Source organism: Pezoporus occidentalis, unplaced genomic scaffold, assembly GCF_034315485.1.
Source record: "Pezoporus occidentalis ecotype Australia unplaced genomic scaffold, CSIRO_AGI_Poc_V1 ctg12, whole genome shotgun sequence".
NCBI classification, from domain to species: domain Eukaryota; kingdom Metazoa; phylum Chordata; class Aves; order Psittaciformes; family Psittacidae; genus Pezoporus; species Pezoporus occidentalis.
In genome coordinates, this window is record NW_026912994.1 from 8,158,300 (window position 1) to 8,178,362 (window position 20,063).

General features: G+C 39.4%; 1 long non-coding RNA gene across 1 annotated transcript in view; it reads right to left on the reverse strand.

Moving 5' to 3' along the window:
- Window positions 1-18,043: 18,043 nt before the first annotated feature.
- The window catches only part of LOC134157792 (uncharacterized), a 101,130-nt gene continuing 99,110 nt past the window's right edge, over window positions 18,044-20,063 (reverse strand). Inside the window, exon 4 of the long non-coding RNA XR_009962464.1 lies at window positions 18,044-19,799. This is a non-coding gene — a long non-coding RNA (uncharacterized LOC134157792). The remainder of the gene's footprint in view (window positions 19,800-20,063) is intronic.

Consider the following 20,063-nt stretch of genomic DNA (forward strand, 5'->3'; position numbering starts at 1 on the left):
GCTCAAAGATGGGATAATTTCTACAACACTTGAATTTTCGACGACAGAGTGCATATTCTTATTATGAACAGACAGTAAATTATACAGTCGTATTTCATTTATAGCCTGGATATCATCTGAATGCTATTACCAGGAAACAAACACATGCCCCAGTCCCTGTGAAAATGTTCTCTAGTGTGAAAAGGTTTTCTAGTGTATTTTTGCATATTGACAGAAATTAATATAATTTGAAATCTACAGTGACACTAACACTATCATTATCCAAAATCATGCTCAGTTCTAATCCTACCGTATAATGACTTTAATCCTAATGGGCATAATCATATCTGATGTAAAACTAGATAGATGACATTCACAGAATTTAGTGATATTATTATACCAAAGAATAGCAGCTGTTGATTTGCCAATATTAACAAGTAGCAATCTTGTGATAACTCATTGCTCCAACAACTAATCAGAAGAGGACTGAAAATTTGGCATTTTGGTCCAGTAATTACATCTTTATGATGCTACAGTTGGTAATTTGCATGATTTTGACTGTTGCACTTACCATGAATTTTCTCTGCATTCAGTACAAAGGCTCATGGCTGGCTTTGTGGGCCAATGTTGTTATTGTCTGTTTACATGTAACTGTACATTCAGCATAGCAGAATATTAAGCAGCAAAATAATACAAATATACAGGTTAGATAGGTAAGGCATAAACCAGAGGTAAACCTGGAAAAAAAAAAAATTTGAAGGCTCTTACCTCATGGCTGTGTGCCCACACAACTGTATAAGAAAATAGTCCCTTTTGGGGAAAAAAAAAACAAACAACTTGCCTACCCCAAATCCATCCAGACTCCTGTATGTGTTTTCATGATTGTGAAGCAAGTGAAAGATGTGAAAAGGAGGAAGAGGGTACTGTGAAGTCCATGGGTGAGATGAAACCACTTTATTTTTGTTTCATAAATTAAATATATCTGTATTACATATAGATATCACACAGGCGTCTTTGAAGAGGAGTCTGGACTGTTTCATTTTTACTCCTCTTTAAATGTGAGTTTGAGGAACAGTTTTTTGAAAAGCACTCTCATATCTGAGCACAAACACCTTCACAACTGTTCTATGATTCTATGAAGGAAGGCAAGGCAAAGCTGACACATCTCACCCCTCTCTGAGTGACTGTGGGATGGGACTAGGAACTGCATCATTGTCCCTCTACCACTTCTAGGCAACCTTGTCCCTCTGCACAGGATTAAGACAGCAATAAGGCAACTAGATTTATTCTCCAGGTCCATGACAACTTTACCTTTAGTCCATTTTAATGTGCTTACTCTGAACTTAGTATCCTTTTCTTCACTCAGCAGTGGATATGAGCTGCTGCAGAGCTTACCAGAGCAGTGTAAGAACAGGAGTCAATGCAAGAAGCAAGATACCAAATGAACATTCTAGAACTCCAGAGAAAGCGTGTTCACACACAGTGCAAAAGTATGAACATGGCTGAGTCTCTCTCTCATAAAGAATGTAAATATCAAACAGATGAAAGTGTAACTTTCCATGATTCAGTACTATTATTGTTTGTGTTCCTTGTGTCCTCAGAGACCTCAGCAAGCAGAATTTCCACCACAGTAAGTATTGTAACACAAAGTAATAAACAAGTCAGTCCCTGAAAAGTTCTCATTTTAATTTAGATCTATATACAAAAAGTGGGTGTAAAAACTAGAAAGACGATATTAAGGAACAAGGATAGGAGAGATCAGAGCAATGTCTCTCTCAGGAATGGGTTTTGCTGCTTGGCCAAGAACCACAGAGCCCCAGTCTTGGTGAAACCTCAAATATTACTGTAGTACAGAAGATAATTACATATGGGCACAATTAACTGATCTCCAGTCATTTAAATTTCATCACAATACTAAAATAAACAGCACATCAACAATTTCTGCTACTGTTTTACATACCACCACAGCAAGAGTAGATAGAACAAACCGCATGAACCATCTGACTTGGCAAGTCACCGCAACTTCACCCAAAGCTGCAACATCACCACAGAGCACCTTCGCAACATCTGGCATTAGGCTGTCATAGCTATTAAACTAATAAGCAAATAAACCTCTCCATCTCTTCACAGATGCATACTTCTGCACATAGAAGCTAGCCTGAAAAGCACAAGCATATGGGACATCAGAGGCTTTTTTTTTTTTTAAACCAACTGCATTGCCAAGAATTTTTTCATAACCAAGATGAAGCAACATCTGGGCACCTCCTTGCTTTCCCACCTTCATCACTACCTCAACTACTGAAAAAGCACAAAGCAAAACAAACAAAAAAAAACAATCAACCAACCAACCAAAGGAGCCCAAAAAAATCCAATGCAACAAAAAAAAACAAAAACAGACCAAAATACATCAATGAACAGGATCAGCCACTAATAAAGATTTTAAACAAAATTTTTAGAACCCTTATGATTGACTCATCAAAGGCAAAGATAAGGCTACCACCATGCTAACCTTTGCAGACTACATGGATAATACTAGCAGACACTATCTACTAAAAGGAACTTAAAAAAAATACTCTAACCCCCTTCTTCATGTAAGAGCTCAGATGTATACCACTAGATCCATTGCCTGGCATCCCCTGGAAAAACTGGTACTCTAATTTCCTGCAAATGTTTCACATGGTCTTCATGATGTATAATCAAGGAAAGTCTGAAGACCAATAGGCATCCATACTATTCTTGCTGAGGGGTATAAATATTCACAGAAACATCCTACAGTCCTACATACAGCTGAATTCAGTTATCTAATACCTCAACTACTCCATAGCCTACCATAAACAACAGGTTCTAGGTAACTGCACCAATCATGGGCTGCAGCTAACATACACAGATGGTTAAAAGCGTTTGTTCTTTTCTCTGTTCTTTCCAGACATTCAGAACAACCATTCCTTCATCAAACTATACCTGGAATACTTCCATTAAAATCTTTCTAGAGATTATCAGACCCATACTGCAGATCTGTGATCAGATCAGCAGAAAAAATGGTAGTTTACAAACTACCATTAGTGAAAACCTTTAGACCTACATCATGGGGTCAGGAATCATTCCAAACACGTTTAAAAAAAACCAAGATAGACAGCTAAACCCTGAGGCACCATCATAGCTGCAACCAGAAGAACAATCATGAGACACATGTAGCCAACCTATTTATGATCTTTATTCACTAGGGTATACTTTCCTAGGGAAACAGTTCAAGTCCCTGAATGAACAGTGCTAATATTATGCTTAATTGTTACAGTACAAAGTGAATGGCCTATATACAGCAGATCCTACACTATCCTACAAATTATTAAACAGTCAGAACCCCTGATCACTGCCTCTGACATTTTCCTTGAACTGAGTTTCTTCTCCAGCTTTTAAACACCCTCTCACTCCCACCAAAGGCATCAGAAGCAAACTATAGATCAACAAACCCTTGGAGACACCAGACTAACCAGTGCAACAGATATAAACACCACCAGTACATCTTCCTAATCTTAAGAATAAATGCTCCTAAGCACGAAAGGCACAAGTTCCAGCATCCTATATATAGACATGCACCTCAGACAGGGTATACACCACCTCATATACCTGCTGACCATGGCAGCTACAGGGGTGAAGACAAACAGGAAACATATATTGAAAGAAACTTAATGAAAATCAGACACATCCAGCTACCAGTGGGGAATTGCCTGCCATAAAGCAACTGCTCTATTCCAAGTTTCTCAAACCTGATCACCCAGGGAGGCCCAGACTTACACGGAAACTAGGCAAGACAAGTTTGTAGTTAGAGGCAATGTCCCTTGTTAAACCAACTGGTGTAGTTAGAGAGAACACAAGATTTTGGGCATACGAGTCCTCTTCTATTTCTTGTCTGAAATAGAAGCAACAGACTTCAAAGCTAAAAACAAGTTGAGAACAGTTGCTTAGAGTGTAATTAAGATGAGTATTTATAAGACCATCTCTGAAATAAAAGGTAGTTAGCACCAATGAAACAGAGGGGACGCTCATAGGGGAGGGAAAGGAAGATAGCAGAAAGATGGCAATGTAGTTCTCCCTCAGCAGAAGGAAAGAGACAGGTAGTTTATAGCCTATGAAATGTAGAATTGCATTTCATAGAATGTAGAATTACATTATAGCTTATGAAATGTAGAAAATGAAGGAAGTTATTGTAGAGTAAGTGTATCTGTTGAGCCCATGCTTCTTACTATCCAGTCAGGTCAGGAATTTTAGTTCCTAGCCTCATCTTTAAGGAGTGTGTTGTAGTTTTTCTGATGGTTAAGATCCACACTGTGTATTTTGATTGAAAGTACTTGCTTCTGACTCCTTCAGAGAGGCAAACTGTAGCTATCTATAAGTTAAGAAGTATGATGTCTGGATCCACCACTACTGTAACACCACCCAAAGCACTGGAAGTATGTTCTAGCTAGAAAAATTGATGAATTTAATATAAGCACTCATTCTATGGTATATCACACTTCTACACAACCGCTGACCATCCTCTGTCACAGACACGGAAGATACTGCTTTTCCCTCAGCAACACCACTGCTCTGATCCACAGGTGCTAGGTACGCCTCTTTCTCAAGTTGTCTAATAGAAGAACATGAAACTGAATTAAAACAACTGCTCCCAAGGTGTTATTTTGCAGAAGTTTTCTGTTTCTCTTTTAGTCTAGTCTTTTTATCCCAGCTATTTCGCTTGATCTAATGAAAGATGCTTTCTACAAACCTGGCTATATGAAGCTAACACACACACTCAATAAAGCAATTTTGATAAAGGTACACTGTTCAGCCTTCATTTTCAGGTTGATTGATATAACATTTTACTAGCATATTTCTGAAGCCTAAAAATGGCTTTGGTAAAAAAAAAAATAAAAAATAACCATATCCCAAGAGAAAGTATTATCTAAGCTATACTTAATGTAAAAAGAGATTACATGCTACAGAATCCTTTGAATTCAAGTGTATCTATATTAGGATGTTATTACGTTATTAGATGGATTACTTTGAGAAGGTTAATACAAGTTTCATAAAAAAAATACTTTTAATTGGAAATTTTTCCTAAAAACTCTGCTTCCGATTGTACACTGGCAGTTTCAGAGAATGAACAGATTTTAAAGACATCAAAGTGACCAACAACAGTTGGTAGTAAAACTAGAACCCCTAAAATCCAAGACCACATTTAGAGCTGACATAAATTACTAATCCCCTCTGGAATCAATCTGAATTGCATTGATCTATGCCATGGTACTTACTCCACCTATAAAACAGTACCTTCTCTTTATATTTGTGATTTTAACTTTGTGGTTATCTAACAAGAGTTTCCCAGTAGTCCTAAAGATGTGATGTAAAGCAAAATGAAAGCACATCATTATCTGATTGAATTAATATATCAACATGGGAAAAAATCAATCATAAAGCAACCAAATAATCAGAAAAGTCCTTAATTGATTTCACAGGAAAACACAGCAGTTATCAAGTAAATTAGACACAGCTGTAACTGAGTCTCCTAACTCTTCACAGTACAGGCACGCTATACTTGCTAATAGTAACCTGTTTTAAACACAAAATAAATCACTAGGCTGTTAGAATTCATTTAGTTTATGAGTAAGTTATGGTTATAAACTTTTGAAAACTAATAACTAGAATTAAGCCATTGATTCGTCTTCCCCCACTGGAAATCAGTGCCCACTAAAGAAAGAAAATTTTTAGAATAAACTCCACTCATTCAACAAGTGCATTAAAATGACACAAGAAGCAGTACTGGGGGGGGGGGGTGGTGTGGTGGAAGGAAACCAGCAATATTCCTGTGATTTTTTAATTACCTGTGTTCTTGGAATATTGTCACAAGTCCTTCACTCGTTCTTAGGAGAGATCACTAATGGGTTTTACAGTGGGAAGAGCACAAAATGCAATATTGAAGAAGGATACACAAGAGATTAGGTTTTGATAGGTTTTAGTGTATCTCTCCTCCGTGAAAGTGCAGGACGAAAGGAACAGCAGGGAATGCAGAGTCAGAAAGTTTGTCTGTCCACTCTACCCTTCCAATGCAGTTAGTTTTTCCAGGATAAAACCAAAGAAAAGTTTTCAGAAGACTACCGCATTAGATACATGTATGTTTAATGGAGACTTCATGTTGCTTGAACACAAAAGTAATACTAACAGAGAAGTTCAGAAATTGTGTTAGATTTATCATTGTTATTATTATTATTTCACTCATTAATGTTGGTTTATTAGAGTGGACTGGATAAGTCAGACCCACAGGTTAATTAGACAGTAAAAAACCCACAAGAAACCACATTGCATAATGCAGCAATAATCCAGACAGGACTGACGGGTAGACGGAATCTGGATTGCAACATAAGTACCAGCTTTTAAATGCTATAGCAGCTTAGAAAGACATTATCCCCATATAATGTTATTAATGTGTGAATCCTCTGACTATGGTAGGTAATTGTCCCCCATAATTAAACCCCTGCATCAGTAGGAGAGGTATAATGTGTGCTTATCATTTGTATTCTTACTAGCCTTTATTTATATTTTTTTAAGCACAGACAGGCATCATGTCACTGGAGGATTATCTCATGGTGGTTGAACTCATTAACTAACAAGTATACATTATTTCACACTCAGACAATAAGGTCTCTATAGCACTTGCCTGACAGAAGTGGAAAAACATTCACATTCGTAGGAAAGTGGTGACATAGGCCATTCTCAAGATGAAACGTTTTCCCAAAGGTACTTAATCTGATCATAAAAGAAGTTTATATTTCACCGTTGATTCAGTACATGTTTCTGCGTTTGGATTGGACAGCTTAAAAAAATAAAATAGCTGTGATATAATGCATAGCCTTATATCACCTCTATTGGGAAGGCAGATTCTTCATTTTACAGTTCTGCATGGATCTGAACACAAAGTCAAAAGGCCACGCCGTATTTCATTAGAGAATCTGTTCAGCATCATTCATTAACCCATAACTTTAAACAGTCCCTCATGAAATAACTAAGATCTACCACGTGCTCCAGCCCCTAAGAGATCCTCTCACCCTAAAAATGGTGACAAATCAAATTCTGGAATCCTCATATGCTAAAGAAATCGTGTGCCTGAGCAGCCATTGCAGCTGTATTCAAAGTATAGTCACTTGATTCTCATGCATCTCAAGTGCTTAAGAATTTGAGAACTTTGGTTTTATAATGATTTAAAATCAACAGATTTAATGTTTTTGTCTTTATGTTGCCTGCAGAAGTGACTTGAAAGGGTACCATGCACATTTGCTGTCTGATTTCAGCAATGCAATTTCACAAAAATAAAAACAACAAAAAAACCCAAACGAATCTCCCCCCACACACACATAAACCAGTTCTCATCATGGCCTACACTCATCCTAACAAACTCTTACCAAACATTTATTAAGCAGCCAACCTAGCAGCTTGGTCAGCCAGAGCTCCCTCTTTTCAGCCACTGCAGATAACGAGACATTTCCCAGAGTGAATTTTTCTACCCGTGGAGGTACCTGCTTTTTCTTCTGAGAAGGAGAGGGGTACCCCAGTTCCCAGCTAAGGCACTGGCTGAATCCAAGCCCAACCACTTCCCTCAGGAGCTAGCCAAAAGCTAAAATTTCAAGCCCATTATATCTGATTCACACACCATCAGTACTGAATTCTACCTTTGTAGCCATCCAGGTATCATATATCTGTACGTATAATGTAGATGCTGATCCAATACTTGCACTCAGACTGGGAATTAAATTGTTTCAGTAGATATTTTCAGACTAGCAGAACTATTGTCAACTTCATAATATATCTATTTATGACATAACCACTTGCAGCTGATAGAGGAATTGTAGTCCTGTAGTCCACACAGCACCAAAAAGCAGAGACAGAGAGAAGATATATAGATTTTTTTTTCATTCTATTTGAATATCAGACCTGCAGATTACTAATCTGCAACTCATTGATTTACAGACTGCAGAAAACATACCACAGACAGACCTTGCACTAAGTAGTGTACAGTTTAAGGCCCCAACTCTACAGATACTTCATTTTTTGCTTGTGAGAACAATTCCAATATACTAAATAGGGCTACATCATTGTAGTGAAGCACACGCATTTGTTTTTACATGATCAAGTGTTGAAAAACTAAACATGATTAAGGCCAAACTTTAATAATAATACTCTTACTGTAATTTAAGAACTGTAATATAATTGAGACATCAATTAAAACAGTCTCTAGAAATAAAATTACAAAAGTGCTTTTCCTTCACTTTTTTTTTTTAGGATATTTGTTTACTTTGCAGTACTTTGAAAAATGAAATGAACAAAGTTTCCGTGAAGTTTTGCTTAAGATATCAGGTGCAATGTCTGCTCTAGAACATCTTAAGATATGCAGCTCTTCTCCCACTGGGTCTCCTGTGGTTCTAACTCCAAGGTTCTAACTTCAATAGCTACTGAGACTATGTGTCCATTCCTGTTTTCACAATTAAAACTAACTAAGATCTGTGCTGAGTTACATGAAAACTCGCCAACAATGGATTTTCATAATTTTATAGAATTCAGGTCTTCTGCACATTTTACTTCCAGCATGTACTTGCTGAAAATTCAACATGTTGGAAGTCATCTCTAATAAGCTAAACAAAAGTTGATATCTTTGTATAGGTTAGCAATTGACATCTACAAACCAAAAATAGCCCGGCAACTAGGTAAGACTTCTGAGCCAACTGCAATATAGCACTAATGTTGCCAAAAGCCAAATGAAACAATAATTAGATTTGAAGAGAGTTTCAATCAAGTCTGTACGTAATTTACCATAGGTCAAGGTGTTTCAACATTACCCTTGAAAGTACCAGGAAGTAGATGGTGGGAAGATGAATGCACAGCCCTTACCTTTTAACAATGATCAGGGTCACATGGCTAATTAAAATACCTTTGTTTACATCGGGTAAGAGTCCTGCTGTTAGACCATCTGCACCTGCAGTCTGTTCCATCAAAACCCCTTCCACAAATTGCATGCTCCTAATAGGTATTGCTGTGCCAATGACAATTACCTAATTAGACATTAGAATGTCAATGCCGATTTTAAAATCCATGCTAATTATTTTACTGTTTGACAGAATATTTCCCAATGAAGGAAGGAGTCTGGATAGCATAATTATGTCACGAGGAACACTTCTGTATATGATTAAAAGGTTTGGCTGGCTCTGATTGGAAGGGCTCCAGTTATTTATGTGTTTAACAAAGTTGCAATCAGCACATACGGTTTTCAGCTGAAAGAAACAATCTGAACCCTGCTTATTCACTTGCCTGCTATGGCAGAGCGTATAATGAAGGTTGTGACTGGGTTCCTCTTCTGCAAGGTTTGCCTCTGAGCAAGGTGAGTTTGGAAACAGAGGGACAGCATGTCTAGAAGACAGATGATATGATGGGTCTTTGGTTACAGTTTAAAGGCAGAAAGTTTGGGTGCAGGGTGTGTGACTGATTTTGTTTCTTTAGGCATAGAAAATGCCTCTGCATCTAGTGCCGAATACTTCTGCTCTTATTGGTTGCAAGCTGGTCCTGGTACGTGGCATCACTACGTGGGTTTTAAAGACCTGCAACACTTTCCTAGGCCTCAGACCATTGGTATTTAAAACAAGACAGCTTAAACCATAACCACAATAGCAAGAAAATGCATTTCAGATTTGAAAGTGTTTAATTCAACTTTTTACTGGCCACAAGTGAAAATCTTAAAGCACAATGAAGGAATCTACCTGCTGTCAGCACACTCCTGAGGACACAAAATTCAGTAAATATAAGGAAACACTGCAAAAGTAAAGCAATAGGTGAAATGCTCACAAGCCTTTCTATACAAACTTACCCACTTTTTTCTCTATTCTCCTCACCCAGAAAGAACACTGCAAAGAATACTGGCTAAAGCTGCAAGGCAAACACCACCACTGCACAGCTTTTGACTTCAAGGTGTCTTTGATTTTAAGTTGAGAAGGTGCAACCAGAAAAATAATTTGTCCTTTTCTTAGAAAAATGCTGTGATAAGTAGCAAAGACAAATGTTTTCTTTTTTACTTCATAATTTCCACAGAAGCAATTACATTAAAATAACACAATCGAATTACTTAGCTAAACTTCCATATCTGTACAGCTAACATGTAGGGTGAACAAAGCTCTTGTATCATTGTGGGGATTCAACGTATAACAATCTGCATTTAAATTCATATTCACAGCCTACTACTCGTCAGCATAAATGTCAAGTGGCACTGTATAATACATGTCTATGTAACATTCAAAGCCATAGCTGCTCTTCATGTTCAAGAAGCAATATCTGATTAGAACCTCTCGGAAGCACAAGAGTCATAAGTCCTTGGTCAAATGTCAGTAATGGGAGACTTGATCAACCAGTAGCTAAACATTACAAATCCCTTTTTAAATCTTCCCCCCAAATCCCTTCTGAATACTCATTTCTACTACAGAGTCTGTAGGAAATTAGCTGGTTGGTGAGCAGGTTAAAGGATAAATCAGGATCTTTAATAGTGTATAACAAAAACATATATATATATAAACAACACTGCATGCTTCTGTTCATCCTCTACCATGCTTTCAGCAGTTGCTTTCTTAGCATGCATATCTTAGATGCCTGAAACTCTTTCTACAAGCACTTTATAATGCCTAATGAAATAGGGCTGTGATTCTCATTTTGCAACTCATTCTGAGACACCAAAACACAAATAATACCTCTGACAAAGACTATTCTGACCTGAAGGTGTTTTCTTATATTTATATTTAAATGTGTTTGGTTTATCTTCTGAATGCTCCTGGGTGCATTTACAGCCTCTTTAATGACTTAAATTTGAGGATTACATGTCTCAGTGCTACTCACCATTGCAGTAATTGGAATTCTCTAGCTGTCCCATGCAACCCACACTGAACTGCTTAGCTGTGAATTTTGGGAAAGTTTCAGCTGCAGAAGAGCAGTAGCCAAAAAGGCACATCCTTTAATGCCTGAAGAAGACAGAACAGAAGCACAGTGGAGGTTTACACTAGGTTTGCACCTAATGTTTTACCAGGCATTATACCTTCAGAATATATAAACCAGCATTTATGTACCATAAAGACTTACACAGAAAGTCATCAAAAGTAAAGACATTAGAGAAGTTCAGGGAAAAAATCCTGACCCCATGACAACGGGTGGCAAAACTCTAGTTGACTTTATGAGGACTATGATTTCACTCATAAGATTCTCCTTAATGCTACCTTGCTTTTGCACTGTATCTTACTTATTTCCCTGTCCTCTCTAACCAAGCACAATCAAGGCTTTCTAAAGATCATAGCTAACCAGAAGGAAGTGGTTCCAACCAAGTTTGGAATGCAATGCTCATCTGGGGTAAAGGAGTTAACTCTCAAAGAAATTAATCTTGGTCTTCCAGCTGGAGACGGGGCCTAAAATAGGCAAACTTCAAGTGGAAATTTAATTTCAAACAGCTATTTCAGAGACATATTTTCCAGGTGGGGCATATGTTACAGATTTAACTATCAGCTGTGTATCTTAAGGCTTGTTGTAAACACCTGAGCTCTATTTTAAGAACATGAATGATAATCAGCGCCTTAATGATATAGTTAGGCATCTAACAAATGTATTTGAAAGGATGTTCTATTTTTATTTATTACATATTAAATTTCTGGTGCAATAAGCTCTTTACAAAAAGGTGTAGATGACATATTCCCTACCACAAAGGGGTTTAAGGTACTTTTTTTCTTTTTAAATTCCAGTATTCTTAAGGGAAGTTTCCAACTCTTTAGGAACAACCCATCCATGTTAGGATAATAAGCATCTATTAGGAGGATATCACAAACATAGTGAAAGTATGTGTTTATCAATTTAGGGTGTGATTTCAGAAGCTTTCTTTATCAGAGTAATTTTCTTTCTACTGACATAAATCATGAAACTCCCATTGACTTTGAAGAGCTCAAAGTTAGGTCAACACTAAGTACCGTTGAAAATTACAAGCTTAAGTTAACTCCTACATCTAAATTTATGTTGACTCAGTCATAATTTTCATTATTCTCACTGGAATCATTACAGGAATATTCAAGTCTGTTAATAAATATCTAATTTCTTTAAGAATAGCATACCCCAGACTAGCTTTAAATAACTCATCCCTCTAAGAATGACATATACCATCCGTCTCTATATATTTCCCTAGACTCAAAAGTTTCGACAACTACATGGAAAGAATTTATTTCCTTAGAAATCTGTAGTCCCATTGTGTGTTGCATTAGCCGGAAATGGGATATGGAGCTGGATCTGCTGCAGGAAAGCATCTCCTAACAGATATGATTTTGCTGAGGGTTCTTTTTTGACAGGTAATATTCCAGCAAAGCATGATCTTCTCTCCAATGGCCATAAACGATCTCCAAGTGAATGCTGCTGCTGCTGCTTTTTTCATGTCCAAGATTAATCCAAGTTTTTCAGAAAAGCTATTTCCATTTATCAAGGTAGTATCTACACCCTCAGCTCAGAACTGGGGCCACGGTCTAATAGGTATGTCCATACACATAATTGAAAACACATTCCTGTTTCAAAGAATTCATCATTTGCATACAACAACAAAATAAGTAGTAGAGCATTTTTCATGCATTTGGAATATTTTTGTCATACTTTCATCATACTAGGGGTTGCATTTAGCAGGAGATCCCATCTCCACCTGGGAATAGTTTCCTTATACAGCCTTTACTGGCCACACTTCATTTCTTCCAAGCATCAAGTATCCGCATAAAGAGAAGAAAACTTTATGAAAGGGAAAAGCAGCAGGCCATTACATTCTAAACAAGTTCCTGTCCTTCACCACAGTAATTCATGTAATAAAAGCTTTGCTTCAGGAAACTGAAGCAGTATCCTACAAACAAGTGTTTCTTTGTGACCTCTTTCATTACTTGTTGTTCAGCATCAGGGGTTAGAGAGGCATCAAAGTGTGGAAATGCAGAGCCCACTTCAGCTACCAGGAGCCTCTGAGAGAAGCTGCTTCATCACCATTAACTATGTTAACCCCTTATCTAATCACATCATGTCACCCCATCCTCAGTCTCTGCATGCCCAAACTTCTACCTATGCCAGCAGTCAGAGATACAGCTCTCACCAGAATGAAGTTTCTTGCTCTAATGCAAACATGGGGTGTCCAGCCTCCTTCCCGAGAAAGGCTTTACTGCCTTGACGGTACCAATTTTAGACACATCAGAGCCACGCACCATGTTGGCTATTCTGGTCTCTCCAGTGTTTAATTCCCAGGTGTTGAAAGGCAGCACCGTAACTGGGCTGCAAAAAATATGCAGTAACACAGAGGAACACTGAGATGAGCCCCTGCCATTATAAATATCTCACCTATAGAAGAAGGGATCTTTTTTCCCCTTGCTTTCAGTGGTAGGTGCCAGCTGCATGGCCTCTGTGTTCAAGGTTGGCATTTTGAATACTGTGTGCTTTCACTAACCAAGCTGCACTTGGAAAACTGCAGTTCTTCAGCCACATAGCAAAGAAAACAATGTTTTATTGTGTTCCCACCCACAGCTAACAACACCAACAGGGCAGACAAACAAAATCTGCTCCTTGCTCTCACATTCCTCTTCCTTCAGTTCCATTAAATGGCAGAAGAGGTCATTTTTTTTCCTTTTCTCCCCCAAGTGGTGCTTAGCCTATGTGGCTTCACAGAGCAAAGGTTTTCCATAGGCCTGAAATCAAGCCACAACTCTGCCACAGGCATCTCTAGGAGTCTTGTGTGTCCATTACCCTTCCGTAAAAAACTGGAATACTCCAACTTCCTTCCCCTCACGCCTCACCCCCTGTCTAGTGTCTATCTGTATATTCTTTGGTCATACACTGACCAGCATATTAAAGCATGATGTGATTGGAGCATCTTTTATCATTTATATCACTGTAAGTATCCATAGGTGGATAAAACAGATGGGAAAGAACTGTGAGAAGACTGTGATTAGCATAATTGCTAGTGATCACATCAGACAATCTGCGTAACCACAGTCAAGCATTTTTATAAGTATTGCTAGGGAGATTAATAAGAAAATCATCACTGGGAGAGCCACTAAAGCAGAAGCTATATTTTTCTGGGGGTTATTTTGGGGTTCCTTAAAGGACTGAAATGTACCAAAATTCTCAAGATTATTTGTATGACAGCTACACAAAAGGAGAAGCAAGTACAAAGCCCCTTCATTGCCCTCTCACATTTCACTGTGGTCTGTGACCACCTTACAGGTGGTGCTCCCAGCATTTTCCTGCATGTATCTGGTCCAGACCTGAAGACATCTGGTGAGCAGAACCAGAGGAAATGGGGACAGAGAAGAAGGAATTCTACAAGTGCCATCACAATAGTCATTAGGAGATTTCCTTTGAGAAAAAAAAAACATAAAAGGAAAAAAATCCAAAGAAAATCAGAATAAACTGTATCCATCTTAATGCTTAAGAAACAAGTTTTGTGCAGCTCATCCGGAATGGGTCAAAGCAGTCTGCAAAGAGCTGAAGGGCAGGAGGAAGCTGCGTGTAAATCCACTTGCCAAGTGGAGGAAGTCTGAGCTTGTCATGGCTTGCCTCTCTTTTACTGTAAATAGAGGTACACAACAGGGCACCTGCAGCAGAGTGGGGGGAAATAACCACATTAAGGTCCACACATGAGCTTAAACACAAAACCTAAGAGACACAAATTGAAAATACCCAGTCATCAGGTGTGGTGTAAGTCCTTGGCACTCCCACTGGCTTGCTCTTTGAACTAGGACATCTCAGCAGCACTCTTGCTCATCCCATGCTGTCTGCAGTGTATCAGGAGAAGCTTTTATTTCTCACCCTGCATGACAAGTGCCAAGAACAACAGGGTCCCAATACGAGCTGGGCTGCTGGGTGTCAGTGCAGTACAAGTAGCTATCATGCTGGCTTCAATAACAGAGTTCAGTGAGACTTCCATTATACAATACTGTCATTTTTTTGTGAGAAGCCTCTGACATTCATCTCGAAGAAAGCCCCAGCCTTGCACATGTGTCTTTTCACTTGGTCCATGAAATTCCTTCATGGTTTAGGTAAGATATAAATTGTGGGATTTGTATATCCAGCTCTACCCAAAACTTTTCCAGCTTACACTCCTAAGGAAAATTTGGCAGAAAAAAATGACATACTAAAATAATAAAATGTACAAAGAATAGTAGGTATGAGCTTTCTATGGCAAAGTCTGTGCAAAGTAGAAGCAGACACTACAGGGAATGCAGCTGGTTAGAATCAGGTTCCCCCTCTGATGCTTTGCTCCCTGAAGTATACTCCTCAGGCTCTAATCAAAGCAGCATCCACGTGGGCAGGACACATGCATGACTGCTCCCTAAATGTGCACACAGGACCCCTGAATCATCCCCCATGCTTGGGGAAGTAAGATTTTTCTTTCTATGAACAAATCTGCTTCATTCTGCACCCACATGACTACAGTAGCCACTAGTCAAGCACTTGAAACCAAGCAGCATTTATTGTGCATGCAATGAGGGTTCTAGGTTTCAGGTTTTACCAGTTATTCACAATAGCAGAGTTATGACAGTAATTCCCAGGAGCATCTGTATTATCCTTTTCATTTCCTCTTCACCTTGTCATTTCTTAGACAGAAACACAAATCACCACCTTCTGTATATAGATTACTTAATATCCACTTCAGTCCATGGCAATATCTCTATTTCTGCTTTGATTCACCAACATCTGCCATGGTCTTTTTTCAGTCCCTTTCTGGACTGTGTGAGCTTTCTCTTTGCATTTCCTCACCAGCTCCCTTTTCTTTTTGAGTATCAAGCATGCGATATGACAACACTTCATCTTACTTTTTTAACCTTTTCATAACAAAACTGCACCCCCCCCCCCCCCCGTCACTGAGCTACAGTTGGCTTATGATTGACATAAGCATCCTCCTGCTGTTAGATTTACAAGCGGATACCCTCATGACCTCCCCATGCTGACCATCATCTTGTCTTAGTTAAAAATCTTAACACAAAACAAATACAAATCTAACTGCAACTATTAGTGAAGCTGGTACATGCATTTACACCACACATCTAACTTTAGCCATACATCTAAAATACTTGAAGGAAGAGCTTTCGTTTCACCATGTTTGTACAGGACTTATCTCTTTGCCACTGTGGAACAAAGCTGAGGCAAGAAGTGAAAGAAATATTAAAACGAAATATTTACAAGCTCTATGGCTAGAACTGACCCCATTTGTGCACATAACTTTTGATGGTCTTAATTACATGTTTACATACTTCCTTTTTATCCTTCAGAGAAAAGCTTCCCTATGGAGTGGACAGCACCGATACACAAAGAGACAGACATGACAGCTTAGAAAACTTCATTTATACAAGAGCCATGACTTCTGAGTTTGATAAAGTTATTAACAACTCAGAGCATGCCTTTTCTAGTGAGAACATCAGGCAGCTAATCCAACAGCATCTGCATTCGCTGTAATTAATAAAAGCACATCCTACAACATCTTCTTGAAGCTTTTCTTCCATTATCCTTCGGAAGCCCCCAAGGAACAGCACACAGGCCTCTGAAGTCCCACAGACGTGGGAAATCTGCCACTGACTTTCCCACAGCACTGTCCCATGCCAAGGCCTGACCCTCTTGCTCCTCTGCCATACTGGCACTGGTCCAACAGCCACCTGCATATGAGGGGTGGGAATCACAGAGCAGAAGAGAGGCAGCTCCGATGAGATTCCCAAACTCAAAAAAGCCCTGCTAAGCGGCACACTCCCACTCTCCCTATGTGCATCTTAGCACTGCAACCTCTTCACATCTCACGAGCTAGCGTGGAACAGATGCGTCCCCCCGTCAGGAGGCAGCAACACCCCTCCCTTCTCACATGACTCATATGATGTCAGAGTTGTCCTTGTCACCGACCCCAATTCGGGCTCACACATCAAGGACATGCTTGCTCAGTGGATCCTCTCAGCATGACGGATCATCCATCCATTCTCATCTGGGTTCCCTACTTCCTAGCTAACCACAGAAAAGGGAGGACTTTTTGCTAGTTGAGGAAACAGCTCCTCCATCAGTTCCAGCAGCGCAGCCCCACCAAGAATGTTGGCAGAGGCTGCAGGGTTTTGAACCTTTGACAGTTAGGTCAGCATCTCCTTGCACAAAACCAATGCCCCCCTCCCCCAGTGTCCAATACAAAGATGCAAATTATTTTTATAGAACAGTCATGTACTTTCGTGTGATCTAATATTAGCTGTGCTGTATATAATTATTTTATGTAGTACTCTGCGTTCTGGTTGCACTCCCATCGATATGTCTAGTAGATATTTGTAGTTCCCTAGTAATTTAATAGCTAGTTTGTGCCCTAAAGCATAAAAACATTTCTACCCTATCTAAAGTAACCGTGGGTGGTGTTATCCATATAAAATCTTTGAGTCCTAATGAGCTTTTGTTCTCAAGTTATAACCCAAAAATACATCACCCGGCTGTTCCTGCTGAAGATCCTCACTATGATGTGAAAGGAAAAGAAATTAAAACTTTAGATAAATGTGTTTGATCTGCCACAAAGAGGGAAAAGACACCCCTCTGTATTGTATCTTGTTGGGATTTTTTTCATGACCCATTTTCTGTTCATTGGTAAGTGCTTAAAGGCTGAAGAGAAGCTACATGTTTGCAAACCCTGAGCTGGAGACAGCTGTGGTCTGAGGTGTTGGGGCTGGAGCAGCATGCTGGCCCTGCTGCCCTGCAGCAATACCACAATAGCTGCTAGAGCCTGGACATGATGCTGCAAAGCAGTATGATGCTTGAGGTTCCTAAGAGAAAAAAGGCAGCAGACTCCTGTCTCCTTGCAGAGATGCTGTTAGGGGACACCCTACCCTTCCATCTGGGGAAAAGATGATTCTGGGACATGCTGGAGAGAGCAGGTCTCTCAGACAAGTAAAGCCCATCTCTTGGCCACCCTGAGGATTTGTTTCACCTTCACAACAATCTTGGTACTGTGAGTATGATGATGCCAGTGTATTCCCCTTGCCTCTTCCTTAACTCATCTTTATTTGCAGCCGTGGATGCAGGCCAGAGCCAGGCGCTTACTGGGAGCCAGGCTCAAGCCTTCCTTGGCGTGCCCACCTCTGCTCTTTAGGAGAGGGTACAAGCTGTACAATGCATCATCTGTTATGCAATGATACTCAGCATTGTGTTCTGCTTTGCTTCCCTGTGGTAAGAATACATCAGCCCCCTCTTCCCCTCCTCTCCCATCCCCTAGCCCCATTCATCCCCACCACTCTCTGTTTACTACCAAAGCCCTGTAAGTGAGGAGCACCTTGGTGCACAGCAAACCAGCCGTAGGGATTACAGTATTTTGGCTAGGGGAGGAGGCATGCCAGGGAGCCAGCTCATAAGAGAGATTTTTTTGGGCCAGTTTCAGTTCTGCCACCACTCTCCTGGAAATAATTGCTCTTAACTGCTTACATCAGGTCTGAATACGCCTAGCCCTTCTTTCTATTACATGTGGTTATTTTAGACTGAAAATAAAATAAAAAGTGTGAGAAATATCACAGAGGAAGTTTAACATCCCAACAGAAACAAAAAAAGTACTTTACCAGCTAGGTAGCAAAAAAAGTCCAAGATAAAATCCCTGGATAAACATCTCCTGAAATACCACAGAAATTTGTACCCAATTCTGACCTTAGAGGTAACACCCATCTCCAAACACAGAAGAGAAAGTGCCTCAGAGGGTGAAGCCTGGCTGCTTCATTAAGAGTGAACAGCAAGTCATGGATATTCAGCTAGGAAGCAAACAATTCCTTATCACATCAAAGCAAAAGGCAGAAATGCCAGCAAATCCTGTCTGCTTCGTTCAAAAGAGATTTTGTAGTATCTATGCTTGGAAACAATGAAACCTAGATAGAGTATTAGCTGTCATTAGAAAGTAAATGAAGGCAGTGGGAATTAATTCTTCCACTCACAGTTCAGAAAGATTTTGGCATTCAGCATTATCTGTAAATCCCAGAAGTAGCAATCAGCAGGTAATCTGTTCAGTGTAACTAGATAGTCCCATCACATATAAGGATTTAACAAGTGCATCACCCCAGAGAGAGACCAATTACAAGATAATCAACTTCCTCCTTCCTTGACTCTGGGGAAAACTTTAAAAAAATTGCAATCCAATCCTTGCCATACCACACCTTACAGAGCCCCTTTCCCTGTTACTTGAACTAACCAGAAAGATGTGAATTGGGCATTGGTGAGAAAACGACTGTTTTGCAAAATAAACAGCACAAATATTTGACTATGGAAAATCTATTCATTTCACTGTTTTGGAAGGAAAAAATCAAGACACCGTGTCATAGATAACAGCCAAGTAATCATCACATTTCTTTGATTAGCTCAAGGAATAAGGCTTAAGATTTTCTGAGTTTAGAGGAATACTGACTTAAACCAGCATCTCAGGTGAAAACTGTTGACAACCCAAGAAATATCCCCGTTCTCTCAGAAAAAGCCATCCTGAACCTCAGAAACCTACAGGAAAAGTTCATTGAAATTATCAATATAATAGAGAGAAATTCCTGTATCAACAAACCATTTTTTTTCTATCCTGAGAATACTTTTTGTATACACTCCCTGTAAGCATAGCTACTTCCAGCATGTACTTGTTGTACTTGGACAGAGGTCTGATGAGCTGTTTGGGCAAATACTTTGAGGAAAGGGCTCAGCTGCAAACATTTGCACCAGGGCAGAGGTCTTCTCTTCTCACGCTGCCCTTGAGCATGTTTAACATTAATCCACATTACCTGAAAAAAAAAAATAATATCTGGGATACCCAGGAGCCAGGAGAAGAGCTGAATATTCACCTCAAATGTAAAAAAAACACAGAGAAAAACCCAACGAACAAACCTAAAAAAGCTCCAACCCCCCCCAAAAACCCACATAAGAATGTCTCTAATACCACCACACATGACTGCAATACATTTGTGCCTGCAGCACTCCTCTCCAAGGGTGTTAGGGCTCAGGGTGAAAAGCTCCTGCAGCCCCACTCTTCCCACCCAGCAGCTTGC